We start from the raw sequence: 23816 nt of genomic DNA, 5'->3' as shown, positions 1-23816 counted from the left end.
GCCGGGCTGGCCTGAGAAGCGCTGGTGCCGGGGAGCGGTGGTGTGGCTTGGCTCGAAGCGGGGGCGTGGCTGACGCCCCGGCCAGGGCTGGCGGCCGGGCTAGGAGCGGCTCGAGTTGCAAGCGGCGTTGCCGAGGTAACCGCGGTATCTGTAGATGGATGGCTAATGCCGCACCGCGCAGGCGTGGAAACGAGGTCTCCCGAACGCGGAAGTAAAGCAGGGTCGGCAGCAGCGGGAGTGATGACGTCAGCAGCAGGCGCCGCCGCCGCGGCCGCAGCGAGCCGTTCAAACGCGGAAGCGGCCGCGAATCGGGGCCGCGCGGAGGTAGCGGGAGGGCCAGATGGAAGCTCCGGGACAGCCCCTGGCCACGCGCATGGTTCATCTGATGGGAGGACCCCAGGCTCGGGAGGTAGGGACCTGCCTCTGGCTTCCGCGGTAACAGGTGTTTCGGGCGAGATGGAAACCACGCCCTCTGAGGCAGGCTCCATTTTTAGGGAGGTGGCCGGGGGTCCCCCCGTCTCCCCCCCGGGCATGCGCACGTGAAGGAAAATCTAAAACTCCTGCATCATACTCCTCTGTCGACCGATTAAAAGTTTTAACTTCGGTTCCGGCAAAAATTCGCGTTTCGCCTCTGGAGTGGCCGCGCTCCCCCCCCCCCCCCCCCCCCTTCCCCCCGCCGCCTGCGTTGTCTGCAGGAACTCATAACCGCTTTTGATAAGAGTCTCGGGGACTTTTGCACGAACATCGGGTTCTTCGCCTGTCTCTGAGGGTGGGGAGGGTTCAAGCGGGGTTTTAAAATCTCCCGCAGCTTTTACGGGTGTCAGCGCAGCTTGCGCGGGAGATTTAAACATCTCCTCTTCCTCAGAAGCAGGAGGCGCCACCTCCAAAAGCGTTTCATAAATTACTCTAGCCGCAGGAATTAATTTTTGAGCTGTTTCGTCTTTTAGGCTGGCGTAATGATTTAGAATAGTATTAATATTCTCCCAAAAAGATGGTAAATATAAATCTCCGATTACTGCATCTGGAAATTCAGCTTTACACCCAGGACAACAAGCTACGTATTTCTTTTTTAGATATTGGTAAGGGATGGTTTCGAATCAGGTTTTCAAAACTACGGACCACATTTGCCTCCGCGTGGGACGGAACTGCACCCATGATTTGTTTCTTAGTCTGGTTTTGGACAGCTTACCGTGTTGTCGATTGATGTTATCGGCTCGTGAAATCCCAGTCCGAGTTCCGTCCAGCAGTCCACGGCTGCTCCTCCCCCCTGTGCACCGAGGTTAGGAGATCGTGGAGTTTCAAGGCCGACCCCGGGGTAGTCTTTTCGTCGGTTTTATGGCTGCGCCCTGCTGTCCAAAAGGTTCTGGGTTGCGTCGTTCCGTGGAGGTCGAACACGGAGCACCATTTGACACTTTACCGTGCCATAAATCGAATCTCTCCTGATGGGAGAGAATTTGCTGAAAGTCCTTGCAAGGAGTTTAAAAGATAAAGCGAGACGTCTTCTGTAGTTTCAGTGCTTCCAGATAGTTGTTTATTAAGTCTTATCAGAGGAACTGAGCCACTAGCGTGACCCAGGTACAGCATGGAAGGAGGAAAAGTAGGAGTGAGAGCAATTATCAAGATTTACACAGCCTTTTAAAGACATTTTAACCAATAGTTACTAAAAACGTACATTATTTTTACTTTCTTACCAATTATTCAGTAACACGACTAGGAACTGCGGAATTTTCTATCCAATCAATCCAAACTACTTTTACTGCAAAATATGGAGTGGTAGGAGAAGGAGAAGAAGGTTTAGAGAACAACAAGAATCCTCCATTTTGGTATTTTTTACTCTTATCTATATACTATAAAGAGAAGCCCAAAACCTCTAAATTTTTCACCCTGTGACAATCTTACATAGTAGTCTATAACCTAATTCACACCACTGTATTTTCTAGTTGTTGTCTGACTGTTGGTAATTTTTTCCAAGGTTTAAAGCTATACCAGTGGTGTCCAGGGGGGTAAAAACCCTTAAAAATAGGCAGAGAAATATTCTCGGCACTCTGGGTTCCTACATCACAAAGTCACCCCAAGACAGTTCCCCTGTTTGAGTCTATTTTGTTAACCATTCCATACCTAGGAATGGTTTATTCCAAAAGGGTTTTTGATACTATGTTTACCATGGCTCTAACAGCTGGAATCGCTTCTACCCAATGAGTCAAGTGATCTACTACTACTAATAGAAACTTCCATCTCTGTACTTGAGGAAGTTCAGTTAAGTCCACTTGGATGCTTTGGAATGGTTGCATGGCTAACTCCCGACCTCCTGATGGTGTTTTTCTCATAACCTTTTTATTTACTTTTTGGCAAGTCATACATCTCTCAGTTACTTGCTTTGCTAGTCCAAAAACCCCAATGCACCCATAATTCTTTAAAAGGTGATCACACAAAGCTTGGGTACCCCAATGAGTCTTTTGGTGCATATGTTCTAATATTTTCTTAGACAGGGGCTTATTGAGTAGTTGTCTTCCATCAGGGAGTTTCCATTTTCCAGATTGATGCTGCTCTCCCCCTATCTTACTTAATTCTTTCTCTTCTGCTGTATTAAATTTTGGGATTTCTCATTCTCTCTGGCTTTGAGTCAAAATCAGCATAACTTTTTCACTCCCATTTTCTGCTGCATCTCTAGCTTCTTGGTCTGCCAAATTATTCCCTCTTATCTCTGGGGTCATCCCTTTTTGGTGTCCTTTGACATGCACTACAGCTATGTCCTCGGGCAATTTTAGTGCTTCTAAAACCTCTAAAATAAGTCCCTCATGAATCAGCCCTTTGCCTTTTGAATTCAACAACCCCCTTTCTTCCCAAATTTTCCCAAAAGTGTGCACTATTCCAAATGCATATTTTAAGTCAGTATATATAGTTCCTTTTTTATATGCTAAATGCTCCAGTGCTCTTTTTAGAGCATATAATTCACAAGATTGAGCAGACCAACTAGAAGGTAATTTCCCTTTTTCAATGGTTTGCATACTTTCTCCATCAACTGAAGCATATCCTGACATTCTTTTCCCTTGTATGTATCTAGATGAACTATCTACATATACTTTCTCCCCTTCTGGGAGGGCCTGTTCTGCTAAATCTTCTCAGACTTTAGTTTGATATTGGATAATTTCTAAACAATTGTGTGTTAAATCACTCTTTGGTTCTCCATATAAAAATTGAGCTGGATTTAAACTCTTGTCTACCTTCAGTGTTAAATCGTCACTGTTTATCAAAATGTGTTGAGCTTTTGACAGGGTACCCTTCCTTCTTGGACCAGGGTAAAAGAGCAGAGGAGGCTGCTGTTCTGCTAAGTTCTTTATTTCATAGTCTCAGCTTTCTTGAAGGCAGAGTTTGAAGGGGGTGACATGATAAAGCCAAGCAGCAAACAGCAGGCAGAAAACAGCTTCTTCTTCTTCTATATGCTCTATATATTTTTTCTTACAGAAGTGTGGATTATATTTGCTAATTGACCAATAAGATTAACACACAATTCTAGTTTTTCTTTTCTTAACCTATCCTGGTCTAATTCTAAGTCGTAAGTCTTACACAAGTGTTACATAGGTATTACACAGATTTGTGTATATAGTTTCAGTTCTTATTGTTTATGTGAACACTCTATCTAAAAAATGTGAACAGTATAATTCTATCTATATTTTGTCTAAAGTAAAGAATTCTGTGAAAAGGTAACACTGCTGCAGCAAGAACTGTGTTTAAGGTCTCTGCTACAGCTTTTTAAAAAGGTATTTAGCATATATTTCTACTAAAAGTTAAAAATCTATATTTCTATTTCACTTTGGTATGGCTTCATGTATCTCAGCTTGTCCAAAGGTTTTAATTCAACCCCTGTGCTTTGGCTTCCCTCTAGGCCTGAGTCCAGAGGAGCTTTCACTCCAACAAAAATGGCTTCATATTTTAACATCCTTGAATCAGTTAACCATTTTTCAGCTTTTTGATTCAGCACATTTCGAACTGCTTGAGGTGTGTATACAATTAGTTTACTTCCAAAAGTAAGTTTACGGCTCTCTTCCACTAGGATAGTGGTGGCTGCTATGGCTTGAATACATGCGGAGGACGAGGGAAGATGCGGACAATCAATATGATTGTTAGGCAAGCTTCGTTTATTAGTGTTTCTGCAATTACATTTATAGCCGGCTTTATTAGCTAATCGTAGTTGTCCTTAGTTGATTGGATAATTCTTAAAAGTTACATTTTCTTAGCTCTGCCCAGCTGTGGTTAGGGCTGTAACTCACATCCTTGTCTCGCTTGACCGCAAGATCCTATCTTTGTCTAGCAGGCAGGCTCACAGTCATGTTGACCTTGCTCATTCTTGTGGTTAGCTGCTGAGCTTTAAGTTTCATGTCCTCTTTCTTGCAGCCATCCTTCCACAATTCCCGTTTTCTCTTTTTGCACAAGCAGGACATTGTTTGTGATCTTTGTTACTTGGCGAATAATGCAAGAATAAGCTATTCAGATAATAAGCAGCATGGCAAAAATTATACTGAGCCAGCGAAAAGCTTCTGTTAAAATGGTTCGCATCCAAGGGGAAAGATTACCAAAGAGGCTAGCAAGCCATTGATCAAATGGGTTGCTTTCTACAGTAAGCTTCTGAGTATACTCTCGCAGCCATTGCAGCTGCTTATGGATGGAAGTGCTGTGATCGGATAGATTAAAGCAGCACATTCCTTCAAATTCTTGGCAGCCATGGCCTTGTGCTAGCAATAAGAAGTCAATGGCTGCACGATTTTGCAGCAGTGCATGGCGCAGGCTATCTACATCTGTAGTGAGTTCGCTCAACACATCTGAAGTGACATTTGCTTGCTTGCCTGCCCAGCATGTGAGCTTCTTGAGCTGGGTGAGGGCGTGTGCTGACGCGACTCCTGGGGCTAGGAGAGAGGCAAAAAAGACAGCAGGGGGTTCCCATAATTCCACATTGTCTCTGCAATCAGGGCCTAACTGACAAATGCTCCATCGTGATCGTTTGTGCGTGATGTTTAGGATTTGCTGGATGCTAGGGGCAAACAACGTTAACTTCCCAAAATAGCAGGGCCCTCCCAGTGGTTTAGCCGGTACCTCTGGCCATGCCCGATCACCACAGATAAGAAAGATACCTGCAGGGAGTGCTCTAGGTTTCTGCTGGCTTGCAACAGGCCATATTGAATCATTACAGTAGGCTGTGCTGTTGGAGTACCATGAAGTGCTCGGGCTTAGCCATGTGCTACTATTGATTGGCCGCGAGGGCCATAAATTGTTGTTTGGAAAACCAGAGTACCCAAACACAAGGCAATAGGGACCAGGCTGGGAACCTAAGAGATCTAGCTCTTGCGGCTCGAGCATGGATGTATGAAGACCTCGGGTGATCTTTTGCGCTTGGGTGCCTAAGGGGTTCTGTTTGATTTGAAGGGTCATGCAGATTTCGAGTGTTACAATACCGCTCGTCACAATACAAAAATCCGAGAGCGCGGCTTCTGGCTCTTGATATTCAGAGGTGTAGCTCTCAAGGCTACTGGCCTTTGCCAATGGGACCCCGATAAGGCAGGTATGGAAGGGATTGGAAGGCGTGGCTAGTGATAAGCAAAAGGACTCTTGGCCTGTCTGGTTAGCCCAGGTGACCCACATGTTCTCTCGGTGGTCTATGCGGTGCACAGCTGTTTTGGTGGTCCACCAGAGGGACCACAGCAAAGTGACAGCAAATGCGGTCCCAATCTCCATCTTCGACCTCCCACAACTGAGGGATTTTAAGCCCTACTTTGCAGCAGTGGCCAAGTATCTGAGTGGCCTCGTGGGCTGCCAGCTGTGCTACAGCCTGCCAAAGGTTCCAAGCTAGGACCCAATTGGTTCTTTGACTTATGTCTTCTATACGGCTGAATGCTATGTCAGGAGGGTACCCAGTCCAGCTAGCCAAGTTTCTGGCCCAGGATCTTTGGGTCCACCTGGTGTAGCAGTCGTGACACCACCAAGATCGTAAACGCTCTTGGAAAATCCACACCTTACGATGACAACCCCCACACAGTATTTTTACCCAAGTGCGGCACCTTATTTGTCCGCAGTGTAAGCAAGTGTTACACTGCACACCTTGCCACCCTTGCCTCTTAATCAAGCTTATTAGGTCCAATAGTTCCCGCTGAGTAGTCCAGTGGAGGGATTAACCCAAAAGTTTCTTGAGTTGTTGAAGCGGATCTCTAGTTGCTAGGTGGAGTCGAAGCAGATGTCTTTGCCTGATCTCGTGGCGACTCTCTGTCATCGGCTAGAGCAGGTCGGGTCCAACGGCTCGGTACCCACAATGGACCTTTGGCATTCTGGTGGAATGTCTCATGGGCTTGTCGCGCGAGCTGAAATTGATCGAGGGGCACGGCGATGGCGGTCACTAGTCGATCTGCGAGGGCATTGACTTCTCCTAGGCCTTCGTTCCACTTGTGACTGCGGATGTGGAGTACTGCGTAGGCTTCTTCTCGCTGCTGTACTGCTTGTCTTAGCTGGCACAGTAGGGTAAACAACCTTTTATTGGACACTTCTTTAATGCGAGCGGTTTTGATTCCCTGTGCCACGCCCGCAACGTACAGGGAGTCTGTAATGATGTTGACGCGGTCTTTCAGCCAGTTGCTGAGTGCCCAAACGAAAGCGGCCAGTTCCAGTGTCTGCAAGGAATCATCTGGGTCTGCTGGCAGGACATGTTGGCACCACTGTTTGCCGTCGTGCCATATGGCAGCGGCTCTCATCGATCTTCCTGCGTCAGTAAACACTGTCGTGGCGTCTCGCAAGGGTTGTAGCGAGGGCTTTGGCTTAGGCATCCAAGTGTGTAATTGCATCCACTGTAGCATAGGCACTTTAACTGGCCAGGTATCAACTGGAGTCCCTTCTGTGAGCAGGCTGGCACGGAGGGCATTGGAATGCCGTAGATACCAATCTAGTACGTCCTTTTTTATGGGGACATAAATGGTGTTGGGTTCTCGGCCCGTTACTTGAAGTGCTCGGTCTCGCCCTTTTCGGATTAGCTCAGCCAGATTTTCAATTTGCTCTTGCAGTGTTGTCTTTGGCTGCAAGGTTGAAAAGAGCCATTCTAGGACTCGTGGCTCCCCCATTTTCTTTTCTTGTGTGAGAGCGGCGGCGAGCTGCTCGGGACCGGTAAGGATTGTAAGGTCTATAGGTGCTGTGAGGTCCCGATGCGCTACTGCGTGCTGTGTGACTAGGTCACTTATTTGTTGAATTTGTGCTTCTTGTTGAGGCGTCAGGTGCACTGGAGCTGCTGGGTCAACACCTTTGAGTAGGGGGCGCAGGTGGTTAAGGTCGTCGTTGGACAGGCCAATGACTGGTCGCAGCCACTGCAGATCTCCGAGCAGGCGTTGTGCATCATGGAGTGTGCGCAGTTTTGTCTGCAGCGCAAGTTTTTGAGGTCGAATGTGTGATTCTGTGATTTCCAAGCCAAGGTATTTTCAAGCAGGAGTGCATTGAATTTTTTCTGGTGCCACTGTTAGGCCATGCAGTTTCAGTTGCTTTACCAGCTCATGCTCTTGTGCTGGGGTGAAGGGCTCTGGCTGAGCTAGCAGGATATCATCCATGTAATGATAAATGATTATTTGTGTCCACCTTTGCCAAAGGGGTTGCAAAGCAGCGTCTACAAAGAGCTGGCACAGGGTGGGAGAGTTACACATGCCTTGCGGCAGCACAACCCACTCAAAGCGTTGTGTGGGGCTTTGTTTATTAATTGATGGTAAGGTAAAGGCAAATCTCGGCGTGTCTGCAGGGTGCAGGCAGATGGTGAAAAAGCAGTCCTTTAGGTCTATGATCAGCAGGGGCCAACCCTCGGGTAGCATTGCTGGGTTGGGCAGCCCTGGCTGTAGTGCTCCCATTGCTTGCATCTGGGCGTTCACGGCCCTCAGGTCATGTAGTAGTCGGTACTTGCCAGATTTCTTCTTGATTATGAATATGGGCGTATTCCAGGGACTGGTAGACGGCTGGACATGACCTTGGTTTAGCTGCTCTTGCACCAGGGAGTGTGCTTGGACAAGACTTCCCTCTTTTAGCGGCCACTGCTCAATCCAGATGGGATCGTCACTGAGCCATGTGAGCGGAATGGGGAAAGTCCATGCAATGGCCACTAGTGAAAAGCCGCTTCTGTGGTAAGTACGGCACCGAGTTGGCTTAGCACGTCACGTCCAATTAAGGCAGATACGCCCGTTGGCAGTGGCATCACTGTAAGTGCGAGGGTAAGTTGGCGACCATCAAGGGCCAGCTGCACAGGAGCACTCCGTTGTACTGTTGATGCCCCTCCGACTCCTTCTACTGCTCCGGCTACATTCTGCAGGGGCCAATGAGCCGGCCACTCTCAGTGGGAGACGATAGTGATATCGGCTCCAGAGTCCAGGAGGGCTTGCAGGTGAATTTTTTCTGAGCCATGGCTGAGCATAATGCGGACTACTGGTCGAGAGTTCATAGGTACTGTCAGGAGCGCCAGGCCTCCGGTAGATCCAAACCCTCCATTGCCTCGGGGTTCTAAGGCACGGCTATTCGCGCTTTGGATAAGGTGCGGTAGAGGAATTAATTGAGCTATCTTGCTGCCGGCAGGTATGATCAGTGGGGGGAGCTGCGTTTGAACCATGATTTTAATTTCCCCTGTGTAATCAGCATCAATAAGTCCGGGAATAACGAGGAGGCCCTTCAGGGCTGCTGAGGAGCGGCCGATTAGTAGTGCTCCATAGGTTTGTCCATTGTGCCTTAAAGGGCCACACACCCCAGTGGGTGCGCATGTGACTTCTTTGTTTGCAAGGATAACGTCTACTGTGGTTGCCAAGTCCAAGCTGAGGCTTCCTGAGGTGCTGGGACGGAGGTGACTGGCTGGCTGGAGCGGGTGGGGTGGAGTGCTGATGCTATTGCGGGAGCTGCTGTTGGTGTCATTGCGCCGCGGCTCTGAGCGCTCAACTTCCCGTTTCCCTGTCTGCGTCGGCATGCTGAGGTGCTGTGGTTGTCCATCTGGCATCTCTGACACCAAACTTCCGAGGCGGTGCACTCTCGGCGAATGTGTCCTTGCTGGCCGCAGCGAAAACATCGAAGGCGTGCCGAACCCCTTGGTGCCGCCACTGACCTGGCCTGCAGGGGGGCTAGGGCGGCCAGTACTTGTCCCTGGTTTTCTTTGATACTGCGCCCTGCTTCTCTCACTGCTTCTACTAGCATGGCACGCTCTCCTACTGGGACTCTGCTCATTCGCTCTAACATTGCTTCTACGGTGGCATCTCCTGGCAGGGTTACTAGGATCGCTCGAGTGCTAGAGTTAGCATTCTCTATCGCACGTTGCCTCAACAGAGCACCTTTCATCCATTCCTGTACATCAGCCCTATTGATAGCATCGGTGACTCTGTCAATAAAGGAGGCAAAAGTTTCATCTCTCCCCTGCTTGATTCCCATATAAGAAGGGGTTGGCGGGGCAGTCCTGACCCGACTTAGGGCAGCCCTAGCTAGTCGCATGGCTTCTCGCAGTAATTCTGGTCCTAGCCGAGCTTGTTCCTCTATGGAGGCATACATCCCTATTCCTGTGTACTGGTCTGCTGTGAATCCGGCTAGAGGATCGCCGGCGGGTCTGGGGAGATGGGCCGCAGTGTTGCATAGATCATTCCAATGAGACTGCCATAGCATTAATTGGGATTGGGTTAGAATCATTTTCATAATGGTCTTAATATCTTCTTGCAGTAAAATACCAGTTCTCCAAATATAATTTGTGAGGAATGAGACAACTCTTAGAAAAATTAAAATAATTTATTAAAAATGGAAAAATTGAAAAATTACAAAAATTAGCAAAACATAAAAATTTGGGATCCTAGTGGCTCAGGAGGTATGCCCCAGGAGCGCAGGGATTAGAGATCTTCAGGCTTAGACAGCACTGGACCTCTGGTGGAAGAACTTGCAGTGCTGGGCTGACTTTTAGCTAATCCAAAAGTCAAGGAAAAATTATTAAAAGCTCCTTAATAGGAGTAAGGCTTTAACACCCAGCACTGGTGTCCACTACATCTAATCTGCAGTGATCTCTGCTTGCTCTGAAGCTTGCCTCGTTTTATAGTGCCTTTGCTCTGCCCCAGTCCGCCCACAGCCCGCCCACAGCACACCCCTTTGGTCCAAAGTGATTGGTGCTTTCCTTTTGACAGATCATCTCTGTCTACCAAGAGCTCGTCGTTGTTAGGGGGGTAGTAACAGCTGAAGCAAGGGTGCTAACATGCCCTCATTAAGATTCAGGTTGCCATGGGGCTTGCCTGCAGAATAACGGCTATGGGTCTAAAAATAGCTGTTGGCTGTTAGAAACTGGGGTTTTGGAGTTGGTCCTGGGTCTAAGGTGCAAAGTAGAAACCCTTAAAAAAAATATTAAAATACATCTCATACATCTTAAAACATTTGTAAAAGTATACAGTGAACATGGGAAAAATAACTCTTATAGTGTACAAGTGGCTTAAAGTTTGAAAAGGGGTTTTAACTGGGAAACTTTTAACTGGGGGATTTTTAACTGGGAATGGTGCAAATAAACTGCTTTGAACCATTTAGAACACTAATAACAGAACTTGATTTCTGTACCTGGGCTGATGGGTTAATTTTAACATTCAATTAAAACATATTTAACACAAAATTAACTAATTAAAGCACTTAACATGCAAAGACCAAGCTAATTAGGGATTTCATGCATGACATAATTCAACATCTGTTTTGCTGGCTCTCCGTGAATGCCAGACTCAGCGACAGTGCTGCAGAGCTGGGATAGCAATTTCCAATCCAGAGGGCTGTGTGTGGCAGTGACATTTCCCTGATTATCTTGGCCATATACCACAGGGAATGCCCAGTCATCCTCAAGCTCCTTTAAAATAGTGCTGTCACCGGCTTGTAATGCTTCCCTTTTTATATGGTCCCAGTCTACCCCTTTTACTGTGGATTTGGAGCAAGTTTCTTCTGCAGGGGGGGCTGATGGTTCCACCGTGCAGGCCGACAATGTGGATTCAGTCGGGGCACTGCTAGATCGTGCAGCGACTGATACTGTCCGAGTTGCGGGAGGCACGGGGACATTATCACTTCCCAAGACCAGCTGCCCTGGCTTCACCTCCGGCTCGTTCGTACCTGAGTGAGAGGCTGTGCCTCCCCCACTCAGGTAGGAATTGGCCACTGCGGCAAGGTTCTGCTCAATGTGGTGCTGTTTCAATCCGTTAATGACTGCACGCCATGGTTTCATAAGCTTTTTTGCAGCCTTATCATCATCAATAACTTTCTCCCAGAGCTGGTCCCCATACCTCCGCCACTCAGCCACATCAAACATGGTATTAGGGTCTTTAAAGAACCCCTGCGCGTTGCCATAAGCTAACAATCCGGGCAGGTCCCTTTTTATATCGAGGTCCTGAACTCTACGCTTTTCTAAAAAGCGAGTAAGTCAAGAGCTGCCTGTCTTTCCATCTTTCAGCCTGTTAGTACAGGTGCCCATTGCAGCCTTTCCCCTGCAGGCAACTCACCGAGCGGCGGACACTCCGTTATCAGGTTGGTCCAGGGGCACGGGAACAGGAAGCGCCAGCGCTACGGTTCCTTCGCCTCCCAGTCGCTGCTTAACGGGGCTTTCTTGCTCGTCCTCTTATCGTGGCGTCTTGCTTATCACGTCGGGGTCACCATTTGCGGAGGACGAGGGAAGATGCGGACAATCAATATGATTGTTAGGCAAGCTTCGTTTATTAGTGTTTCTGCAATTACATTTATAGCCGGCTTTATTAGCTAATCGTAGTTGTCCTTAGTTGATTGGATAATTCTTAAAAGTTACATTTTCTTAGCTCTGCCCAGCTGTGGTTAGGGCTGTAACTCACATCCTTGTCTCGCTTGACTGCAAGATCCTATCTTTGTCTAGCAGGCAGGCTCACGGTCATGTTGACCTTGGTCATTCTTGTGGTTAGCTGCTGAGCTTTAAGTTTCATGTCCTCTTTCTTGCAGCCATCCTTCCACAAATACATATTGGCCAATCACGGCTCACTGGATCCAATAATTTAGATAAATAAGCTACGGGTTCTTTTAACCCTCCCCATTCTTGAACTAAAACCCCATGAGCTACTCCATCTTCCACATTCAAATACAGGAAAAAGGGTTTTTCTATGGATGGTAAACTTAATACTGGTACTGAGGTCAATATAAGCTTTAACTCCTCTAGTTGATTGTTATCTTCTTTGGTCCACTTTACCTTCTCTCTCTCTATCAATTTTTCATATAAGAATTTTACTGCTTGAGTATATCCTTCAATCTACAGCCGACAATAGCTTAGTAGCCCGAGCAATTTTCTAACTTCCCTTTTTGAAGAAGGAGGGGGAAGGGACAAGATCTTAGTGATCCTTTCAGGATTTAATTTCCGACTACCCTTGCTTATTAAATGACCAAGATACTTCACTTCTGATTCCACAAATTGTAATTTCTTCTTTGACACCCTCAATCCTTTGCTACCAAGAAAATTCAGAAGTGTTATGGTAGCCTCTCCAACTTTGGTTTCTCCCGATATTAAAAGGTCATCTACATACTGAGTAATTCTTATCCTAGGGGATTTAGGGAATGTCTGCAATATTTCCTCTAAGGCTTGCCCAAATAAATTCGGAGACTCTGTGAACCCCTGAGGTAATTTTGTCCATCTTAATTGTTTTTTCCGTCCAGTGTCTGGATCTTCCCATTCAAAAGCAAAAATATCTCGACTATCCTCTGCTAATGGACAAGCCCAAAATGCATCTTTCAGATCTACAACACTAAACCACTGATGCTGAGGTGGGACTTTACTTAAAAAGGTATACGGATTAGGTACTTGTAGCGGGTTCGGTTTGAAACCGGGCGGAAACACCAATTTAGTGTAGTGGTTTGGTCCAAAATAATCATTACTGTTTATCTTCTGTGAGATAAGAGTTAGGAGAAACGCAAAGCAGGCACCAAACTTGAAAGAATATAAGGAAGTTTATTAACAGACATAAAAGAGGGAAAAAAAAATTATACCACACCTTCAGAACTCTCCTCCTCCCTCCACCTTCCTCCCTTCTCCCACTGACAATGTAAAAGGACAACCCTAAAGATGTTCAGTCTGTTTACCACTTCCATAATAACCTTGTTCAGTCCATTTAGAAAGAGAAGTCTCTTCTTGCTCCTGCTATGAAAACAGTATCACAACAAGACAGCTGCCCACTTCCAAATATTGTTCAGTCCATTTAGGAAGAGGTCTCTCTGCTCGCATGTGAGTCTTTTCCCCCAACTTGCAGCTTTTTCCGCAACTGCTTTCGAGGGTCCACTCTTGAAGGTTTTGGGGTACAATTTTAAGGTTGAACCGTTCAGAAACAAAAGTTCTCTTCACCCATCTCTGGGAGCATTTAATCTCTAAGAATAGAGGCCCTTCTCCTTCCCTGGGAGCAAAGGGTCTTCCTCATCTTCATCTCTAGGACTATCTCTGGGAGCATCTCTAGGAACTAAGGTTTTCTCCTTTCCCATTTGGAGCAAAAGTCCTCATCGCTTCCATCTCTCCCTGTTCAAACTTCTCATGAAATTACAGCTGCATCAGCATCTGCCTATCTCAGCACAGGTGCTTTTGCTTGCGAGTTGAACACTCCACCCCCCATATCTTCATGGAATTACAATGGGATACTCTGATATATCATAGCTTCACAACAGAATTTCAGCTTTAAGCATCTCCTCTTTCTCTTCCCTCAGGTTTTCAGCTCTTCACAGCAATAAAAAGGGTTAATCTCACCTAGGCCTTGCAGCTGGAATGTTGCTTATCGAAGTGGAGAGGGGGGAGAGCCAAGCCACTCCGGCTGCCCACAGCCCTGCTGTGGGGGGAGTTCCATGGATGGAACAGGCCCATGGCTCCAGGATGGCCGTGGCCTGGCCCGGCCTGGCCCAAGCAGGGCCTGGCTGGGCCTGCTCGCCCCCACACGGGGCCCGCAGCCACCTGTCCCAGCACCGGAAACGAGAGAGAGCTTGGGGGGGAGTTTGTCTATTCTTAAGTGTGTATCACAGAGGCGGTCACAACTTTAAGTGGCTTAGAGAATTGTCCATATTCAAACTGGCCAGCTGATAGGTTCTATCAGATCATAGAGGAAGCTGTAAGAAGAACATCACTTCCGAGACTCAGCTTGCTAACCTATGACAGTACTACTGGATATCGAGTCTTAGTCCTTTTGTTAACTTCTCATAAGTCCTGGACTAATCTATAAGTCCCGTCTGGGTTCTTTACTGGGAGAATAGGGATATTATGAGGAGACATACAAGGTTCCAATGTCCCATCCTTTATCAATTCTTTGATTATTGGCTTTAAGCCCTCTCCTCCTTCTAATGATATGGGGTACTGACGCACACGTATAGGACATTCTTCCTTTTCAATTGTTATTTTTATGGGGTCAATATCCAATCCTCCCCTATTCCCCTCTCCAGCCCAAACTTCTTGGTTAATTCTTTCCTCATCTTCTTGGTGGAGCTGTAGCACTTTGGCTGTCATTTTTCCTTCTTCAGGTTTAACTCCTATTCCTAATTGTATCTGCATGTCTCTTCCTAATAAGTTGCAACCTGCCCTAGGGACTAAAAAACATCTCTCATCCCTATTCTATTTTCTCCTTCGATTACTACGTTTTTGATTACAGGAGCCTTAAAACCTTCTCCCTTTGATCCCATTGCTTTTATTGTGTCATTACTTACATTACACCCCTTTGGGATAGTAGCCACACAAGTTCTTTCTGCCCCAGTATCAACTATAAATTCTAATGTCTCCTCCTGGGGGCCTACTTTTAACATTATCAAGGGCTCTAAATGATATTTATCCCCCAGGAGGTAGAGCCCCTGACACCCCTAGTCCTGTATTCTGTCCTGTTGTACTTCTTTAAACACCTCCAGATCTCTATTCAGCTTTGGGCATTCTCTCTTGAAATGGCCCTCCCTTCCACAGTAAAAGCAGGCACTGTTTGAAACATCTTGGCTATAATTCAGGTTGCAGTCTCTTGCTCCCATTAGGGGTCTGCTCCTCCCTCTTCCCCTGTTACTTGGGGCATTGTTTCTAGGGGTTTCTACCCTAGAGGGGGTCATAGGTTTGAATGTGTTAACCCCTCGCATTGTGGCCACCATGATTTTTGCTTTGCTTTTTGCTTTTTCTTCATCTCTCCTCACATAAACTTTTTGTGCTTCTTGTAACAGTTCGTCTAATCCTCTATCTTGCCAATCATCTAGTTTCTCAAGCTTTTTCTTAATATCTGGTCAAGCACGTGCAACAAAGTTAACTTTTAATAATGCTTGGCCTGCTGGACTGGTAGGTTCTGTACTGGAATATTGCTGTATATTTTTCTGAAGTCCTTTCAGCCATTCAGTTGGGGATTCTTCCTTTCCTTGCTGACTGTTAAAAGCTTTACATACATTCTGCCCTCGAGGAGCAACTTCTTTTATCCCCCTAACCAGCAAATTACGATAATCACTCATATCTCATCTGCTTGCCTCAGCATTGTGGTTCCAGTTGGGAGAGGTCATGGGCATCTTGTGATCTCCTGGTGGCCCCTGTTGATTCTCCCTCTCCCAGATTCTCATTCCAGCTGTCCTGATAATTTCTCTCTCTTCTTGTGAAAATACAATATGCATTATAGACTGCATTTCTTCCCCTGTCTAAATATTGGGTCCCAAAAACTGATCGAATTGTTCCAAGAGACCTATAGGATCTTCTAACAAACTCTTAATTTCCTTCTTAAATCTTCTAACTTCTGTGGAAGTTAAAGGGGCATTTAGAAAGCTTATTCCCCTGTGGGCCCCTCCCATCGGTACTTCTCTGAGGGAAAACATGTTAGTCCTGTTTCCCTCTTCTCCTATTGTGTTTATATTTTTACTGGCTTTTGAGCGCCCTCTTGTGTTCTGAGAAGGTCCCTCATGTGCCGGAGGAGGGGCAGTGAGTACTGCATAAGGTGGGGGTATGTTGGGGTTTTGAGAGTTCCCCTTCTGTTTTCTTTTTTCTCTTGAGGAATTTTTCCCATATATGTTACCAGGGCAACAAATTGCTGGGTGCTTGGGAGAAACAAAAGACATGGCCACAGAGGGAGGGGTCCAACGGGCTACTCTCTTTCACCTGGGCTTGTGGGCTGTTGTTCTCAGTGTTCGGATGGAGAAAGAGGCTGCCATCATGGTGGAGGGAATTCGTCAGCACTGCAGGCTTCTGCTTTTGGCTGCCTTCTACCGTGAGTGGAGCTTGCTCGCTGGAGCGGCTGTTGCACTGGGACCCTAACACCCAACCTTACTAAAAGAGAGACCTTTTCACCATTTGCTCAGGTGCCTCAGGGAGAAACCCCGGGATTTCCAAGCCCACCTTTCCCTGCCCCGCTGGGAGACAGGCTTCGGTCTCCCTGCCCCTGCCATTGCTTTGAGCCTTTGCTACATTGTAGCTGTGCTCGCCCTGCCTGCCGAGACCTCCTGGGGTTCCTGCTGCAGCTCCAGAGTTTGATCCATCTCGCCTGCCACCTGGGATTTGTGCTTGTCCCTGCTGTTCCAGCCTGCTGTTCCCGAGGGTCCGGCCGGACACTGGGATTGGCTGCCCAGGGGGTTGGTAAAGCTTTTCTTCCATCCCTCCCCATCTCGTCCAAGCCACCATTACCGTGTGCTCCCCGAGCTCGCTCCGGAGCACCCCCTGCAGCCGCGGGGGAACCATCGCACCTGCCCTGCTCACCAGGAGCTGCCAGCGCCCCTGCCGGCTGCGACCGTAACGGCACCAAAGGGGAAAGGGCCTGACAGCCGAGAAGGCTGGGACTGGATTCCTGATTCTGTTTGCTGTTACTGCCATAGTTATTGTTTGTTTGCCTTGTTATACACACACACATATATATATATATATATATATATAAAAGTAAAGAACTGTTATTCCTATTCCTCATATCTTTTCCTGAAAGCCCCTTAATTTCAAAATTATAATAATTTGGAGGGAAGGGGGTTGCATTTTTCATTTCAAGGGAGGCTTCTGCCTTCCTTGGCAGACACCTGTCTTTCAAACCAAGACAGGGTAATACCTCTAATGGGTCCTGTCCATTTCTCGCGCTTTCACGTGTTGGAGGAAAATAACTTTCAGGGATGGGACTATGCAATTACATGAATTTATTGTTTAAAGTAACAAACGCATCAGCCAAGGCGTGAGATTTTACAACACCTCCGAGTAATGGCGACTAGTCACAAGATTTAGGGTTACATCGTAATTTATAACTTTCTAATCCAATAAACACTTAAAATAACACTTTGTTTTAGATTTATGACCTATCACCTGTGGCACTTCTCACTGCACTGCAGCTGTGTCTTGACCAGTAACGTCTCATGTCACATACACACAGATGTCTCTCTTATACCATCTACATTCTTAACTTAAACTATATAAAATCACACTATTATATTTTAAAACCCTCCACCAAAACACCCAGTGTACAATTTTACTTATAACTATAGGAATACAAGTTTGTAATCCTTTTGCTTAAAGTCTATAAATCTCTGTCAATTAAGCCAGACCTAGTCTCTTCCAGGGTTGTAAATCAAAGCCTCCTTTAATTGCAGGAGTTTCTACTCCTCTGTCTCCCACAGGGTCCCACCTTTTTTCCTCTTTATTTTCTTCATCTTTTTTTTTTTTTTTTCAGCTACTTTAAAGATTCTTACTTCCATAGGCCAGATTTCTCCTTTCCAGCATGAAGCATATTCACTCTCTTCTGGATTAACAGGTTCTTTAGCATTTACATAAATATTTAGAGCTTGACAAATCCACCCTTCAAACTACCTATATTTTGGCCAATATAAATGATCCAATCTAGTTTCCTCCTTTACCCATTCAATCATGCAATATTGAATCATCTTAACTTTTATCTTTTCCTTTTGTGCATGAATTATATTCCCAATTAGTTATTTTGATTCTCAGTGGACTATCTGGGGGAATTTTAGTCAATATAGCTTTGTTTATATCTTTCTTGGGACTTGACTTATTAGTGTTTTGTCCCATGGTATTTCGGGGGGGTTCTCTCGACTCCACACACTTCAACTGGGGCTCAACCTCGGGGCCTTCAACCCTCAGCTACTCACATCCCTGGGGCCTCCAGCCTCTCCCACTCTATTCCTCCTTCTGCCAATCTATTTTGTTCTGCGCCTTCCACTCACTTTCCTTGCACCTTTTATACACCTTTGGGGAAACACCTCCCCCCTCTATACACCAAAACTACAATAAATACTTTTCATAAACCTACCCCTGGATAACAAGGTCAAACCTCAAACCCACAATTTATACAACACAAATAAAGCTTCACAATCTCCTTGCGTCTATAACAGTCTCACTATTCCCTACTCATTTGTCCCAACAGTCACCGAAATAGATTCTACATTCATTCCATACCAGCCATTCACCTCTTTCATTCCCCTTTATCTCACAATGAAACACAAAAAGTACTTACTTATACTCTACAAACAAAATAGGGAGCAAAAGGATTGATTGGAATAATTTTCTCTGCACACCCGGGCTATGTGTGGATGTGTAGGTACAAAAATGCTGTTAGTGAGGATCTTCTTGTTATTTTCTAAGTCCGTGAGAGATTTTTCTCTCTCACAGAAGAGGTAGCAGGGAATGTAAACAACTAAGCCACCTGCAACCTTGGAAAGTCTTGTTTATGGTATAGTAGAAAATATTTTGATAATGGATGTTTTAGGATTTTGGCCAATCACCCCCAAGGGGTGGCTGGTCCTTTGTCCAATTAGACTATGAAGAAAAAAGTCTATAAAAGAGTTTGTAAAATAATTAAATAGATCAATCTTGCTGCACAATTCCTGCCTGCTGGATCTTCTCCTCCTCCTCCCTACGGCTGCAGGACATGGTGATATACCGTAGGAACCAGGCCAGCGGTAATATTTGGTGCTGCCCGACGTGATTTGCACTCTCTGACGTGTCCTGCACGCTGCAAACCAAGCCGAATTCTCTAGAGGTACGCTGTTCCCTTTCCCCCCGGGACCGGGAGGTCCGACAGAACTGAGAAATGGCGAACAGCGGCTCACAGAACGACGCTGTCGTACTGGTCTGGAAAGGTGTGTTTAGCATATTGCGCATCTCCATTCTTGAAAACTCAGTTTGGGAATTATTAGACTGGGCTACTTTAAAAGGGATTTCCATGGACAGAGATACTGCCCTAGACTTTGCCTTGTGGCAGGAACTCGGATGCACTGTCCTACACGAGCTCCCTACAGGGGAGCTGGGAGCGTTAGAATTATACAAAACCTGGCGGTCGTTATTTTTCCTGCTGACAGCCCTTGACTGTGATAGCAGGGCTGGATCGCCTATCTCGGTGATGAGTGACGGAGGAATGTCCGAGGGGGGCCCCGCTGACTGGGCTTCCGGGGCAAGTGATGGTGGATTCGGAATAACCCCCCCGGCTCCACAGGCAGAGCCTGCGCCGGCTCACCCTGCACAATCGCAGGACTCCGCAGCCCCCAGGAACCCCGCGCTGCCAGAGGCGGGGGGGTCAGGGCAGAGGCAGGGCACACAGCCTGCCTTGCCGTTTGGCTGGACGGCGGCCACGGCTTATCCAGGGCTGCAGATCAGCGGCTTAGCAACTTGGACGCCCAGAGAGCCTCCTAGTTCGGTTCCGTATGCACCTGGATCTAACTTAGCGGGCGTAGCGCCGGGCATGCCTCCCCCGGGACTGCCTGGCTATGGTCCGCTGCCCTCCCTGGCGCTGGACTGTTCTGCGCAGTCGCAGAACCGAGCCATGGACTTTTTTATGCAGCATCTGCCCTTTCTGTCAGAGCTACGAAACCTATCCCGAAGGATGGAGGACTTGCTCAGCCTGTTAGAGCGGTGAATGCCCGAGCCCGCGCCGCCCGCGCCCCCCCCGCCAGCTGCGGGAGATACGACTCCGAGCCGAGAAACGGTGCGGCCGGTGGCGAAACCGGGAACAGTGCTGCCGCGGGAAAACCCGGAAGCGGCGGCGGCTGCGGAGAACGGGCCAGCGGTGGCGCCGGGAACACCGCAGAGAACGGGCCAGCAGCGGAGCCAGGCGCATCCGCAGAGCGCAGGCCAGAGACAGAGGCGCCGAGCGTGCCCGGGGAGCGCGAAACAGCAGTGGAAGCGGCGACCGCGCCGAACGCGGCTGCTGTGCGAGAGACGAGTGCGGCGCCGGCCGCGGCGCCGGGCGCAGCCATAGCCCTAGAGACGGTGGCTGCAGCTTCAGTACCGGCTCGGTCGGAACTGGCCGAGACGGCCTCCCGTAAAGAAACTGCTGTAAAAACTGCCGCACAGCCAGCTGCAGTCTGTCCTGTCTGTTCTGGCTCTGGCGAACTTAGCCAAAGTGCCCGTCCCCCCGTACATTTCTGTTCCCTCCCAGCACCCCAAAGTTGCCTTTGCCTGATGATTCCTCGTCAGGCAGTGAGGCAGATGAGGTTCTGGCCCCAGGTCGTCAGGCGGCTGTAGCCGCGCGGCGAAGAAAAAGGCTGCGCCGGTCTCGCCCCTGGACCTTTCAGGACTGCACGGTAACTGTACGTCCGACGCATTATAATCGCTTCCTAGAGTCTATTAAGATGCGAGCATTGGAGGAGGGTGACTGGAGGTTATTAGAAATCCTTGGAATGCCACATAGATCTGAGGATTCTGGGGGTAACCGGGGAGCTGTTACACTCCATCTGCAGGCTGTGCCAGAAGTTCAGGATGGTACTGGTTCCCCAAAAGAGATCCAAGCTTTCCCAGTGTATAAGGCTCTCCCAGATTCAGGGGAGCATGACAAGCATGAGATAATTGCTTGGAAAGTTGCCCAGGACCTCCAATCCAAGGTGGCACAATATGGGCTAGGTTCTGCTGAAGTTATGCAAATAATAAGGGTGATAAATACAGATTTGCTTTCTCCATTTGATATCAGACACTTAGGTCAAATTCTATTTCAACCTGTACAATTTACAGTTTTTGAGAAAACCTGGAGAAAGCTGGCCGACAAGGCTGCATTAGCAAATTTGCAGCTCCCTGCTGCTGATCCTAGACAGACAGCAGGAGTGGATGCTTTGATGGGGACTGGTCCCTTCTCTGATCCCAGTCTACAGGGTAACTTGTCCTCTAACCTCCTGCAGCAAGCTCAACAGGTCGGCATGGCTGCCCTGTTGAAAACCATAGAGTTGTCAGCACCCAGAAAGCGATATACTGAAATAGTTCAAGGCAAATCAGAGTCATTCCTCTCTTTTGTAGAGAAAGTCGCTGCTTCTCTTGAGAAGCAGGTTGAGGATGATGGGTTAAGACAATTGTTGTTAAGGCAGTTAGTGAGAGATAACGCAAATGAAGAGTGCAGAAAAATCATAGATGCTTTGCCAGGGGATCCTGAGGTAACAGACATGGTCGAAGCCTGCACTAAGGTGGGATCTAGGAACCAGAGAAGGTCTGCTTTGGCTGCGTTCCTGCAGCCTGTTCACCTATCCTCTGGTCGTGAACCAAAGCAACCAAAACAGGTGAAAAAACGGAAGCGGCCTAAGCCGAGCCAAAAAGAAAACACACCAATCCCCCAGTGCAAGAGGTGTGGCAGGCCAGGGCATTGCATGGGCTACTGTAGATCCCTGACTCATGCCAATGGTCAGCCTTTGTCGGGAAACTTCCTCCGGGGTGCAAGGAGGGGGAATTTCTCTCCGATGCAGTCGCTCCCCTAGAGAGTGGCACAGGTACAGGCACAGGCCTACCCAGCCACCCTAGAGACAGCACCCAGGGATCAGACAGCACCCACGGATCAGATGGGTTTGGCGTCCACACCGCAGCCGCAGTCATCTTAGACTCTAGTGGTATTTATAAGGTTCCCTTGGACGCATATGGACCCTTAGCCCAGGGATCCAGTGCGATGTTGGTGGGAAAACCTGACGTTGCCCATGAAGGAATCTTAGTGCATTCAGGAGTTATTGATGCTGACTTTAAAGGTCAGATTTGCGCTATGGTCTCCACGCAAAAACCCCCTGTAACTATTCCTGAAAAGACCTGCCTTGCTGAATTAGTGCCTTTTGTGTCCCCAGGATAGAACAAACTCACGAAGATAACGGCAGTGGATCTACGGGACTTCCGCAGGCCTTCTGGACTGCAGACATCTCTGACCAAAGGCCACAGATGACATGTACCCTGATCCTGCCGAACGCCCGTCCACCCCAGACTCAGCTTCGAGGTTTGATTGATACAGGTGCTGATGTAACGATCATCTCCTTCTCTGCATGGCCTCCCTCATGGCCTTTAGCCCCTGTGGGATCGGCCATTGCAGGATTAGGAGGATGCACACAGAGCTATTTAAGCGAACGGCCTGTGGTGGTGAAGGATTCAGAGGGGCACACAGCTACGATTAGGCCTTATATTGCTACCACTCCCCTTAACCTTTGGGGACGGGACGTGTTGGCAGCTTGGGGCGTACGGATTGGGACAAATTTTTAGCAGGGTCACTGTGCGTAAGGGCGCACAGTATCCTACACTGCCCTTGAGGTGGTTGGTTAACCTACCAATCCGAGTCAGACTCTGCTCAGTTAGTTGAATTAAGGGCTGTTACCATGGCTTTTCAGCGATTCTCACAGGAACCTTTGAATTTGGTTACTGACTCTGCTTATGTAGCAGATATCACCCAACGCTTAGATTGTTCACTTCTGAAGGAGGTGAACAATGCGGCTCTGTTTTCGCTGTTGCAAACCTTGTGGTCTGCAATTCAGGCTCGAGTGCATCCGTATTACATTCGAAGCCACACCAATTTACCAGGGTTTCTAACAGAAGGCAATGCCAGGGCTGACATGCTGGCCAACCCTGCGTGGGTAGGGCCTCAGCCTGACAAAATTGCACAAGCCAAGGCATCGCACGGTTTCTTCCATCAAAGTGCACATACCCTGCAGAAGCAGTTTCATTTAACGCCAACCGAGGCGCGCGACATTGTCAGTGCTTGTGCTGACTGTCACGGACTCGCTGCGCCTTTGCCAGTGGGGGTAAACCCCAGAGGGCTAAAAGCCTTGCAGATTTGGCAAACGGATGTAACTCACATCCCAGAATTTGGTCGGCTGAAATATGTGCACGTGTCTATTGACACTTTCTCCTCGGCTATGTGGGCTACTGCTCACACTGGAGAGAAGGGCCGTGATGTCATTACCCATTGGAAATTTGCTTTCTTAGTCCTGGGCGTGCCTGCTTCTGTGAAAACCAATAATGGTCCTGCCTATGCCTCGGAGAAGACGCGGCAGTTTTTACACCTATGGGGTGTAGACCATACCTTTGGTATCCCACATTCTCCTACTGGCCAAGCCATTGTCGAACGCGCTCATGGTACCTTGAAGCGTGTTTTGGACAAACAGAAAAGGGGAATGCATGGAGAAACCCCACAGAGCCGACTAGCAAAAGCTTTGTATACAATTAATCACCTTACAGTACCACAAAATTCAAATAATCCTGTTATTCTGAATCATTTTCTCTCATTGCAGTCTGCAGGAGACATACAACTGCCCCGGGCAAAAGTCTGGGTACGGAATTTACTCACTAACCAGTGGGAAGGCCCGCATGAGCTTATCGTTTGGGGTCGTGGGTATGCTTGCGTTTCCACAGATACTGGGATACGGTGGCTACCTTCAAAATGCGTTCGCTCTGACCTACGGCACCAGAGGCAGAACAGGCAACCTCCAAATGATGACCAGAACGCCAACCATCCAAATGGCGACCAGAATGTAGATCATCAGCCTAATGACTCTTCTGATGATGACCAGGATGTCGACCATCAGGCAGATGGTCCTTCTACAAGCAGAGACTGGGATGGTCCTTCCACAAGCAGAGACTGAATTTCAAATTTCTTGTTATGGAGTCA

At 47.8% G+C, this 23816-nt stretch overlaps 1 long non-coding RNA gene across 1 annotated transcript; it reads left to right on the top strand.

Moving 5' to 3' along the window:
- The first annotated feature begins 270 nt into the window (after positions 1–270).
- Positions 271–23612, top strand: LOC309584568. Its single transcript, XR_014227241.1, has 3 exons — positions 271–409; positions 22009–22169; positions 23440–23612. It is a non-coding gene; the product is annotated as an uncharacterized lncRNA (long non-coding RNA).
- Positions 23613–23816: the final 204 nt, after the last annotated feature.

This window comes from Coloeus monedula, assembly GCF_965178545.1.
Source record: "Coloeus monedula genome assembly, chromosome: W".
Lineage (NCBI taxonomy): Eukaryota > Metazoa > Chordata > Aves > Passeriformes > Corvidae > Coloeus > Coloeus monedula.
The sequence above is the reverse complement of the archived record's forward strand: the minus strand, read 5'-3'. Positions and strand labels throughout refer to the sequence as shown.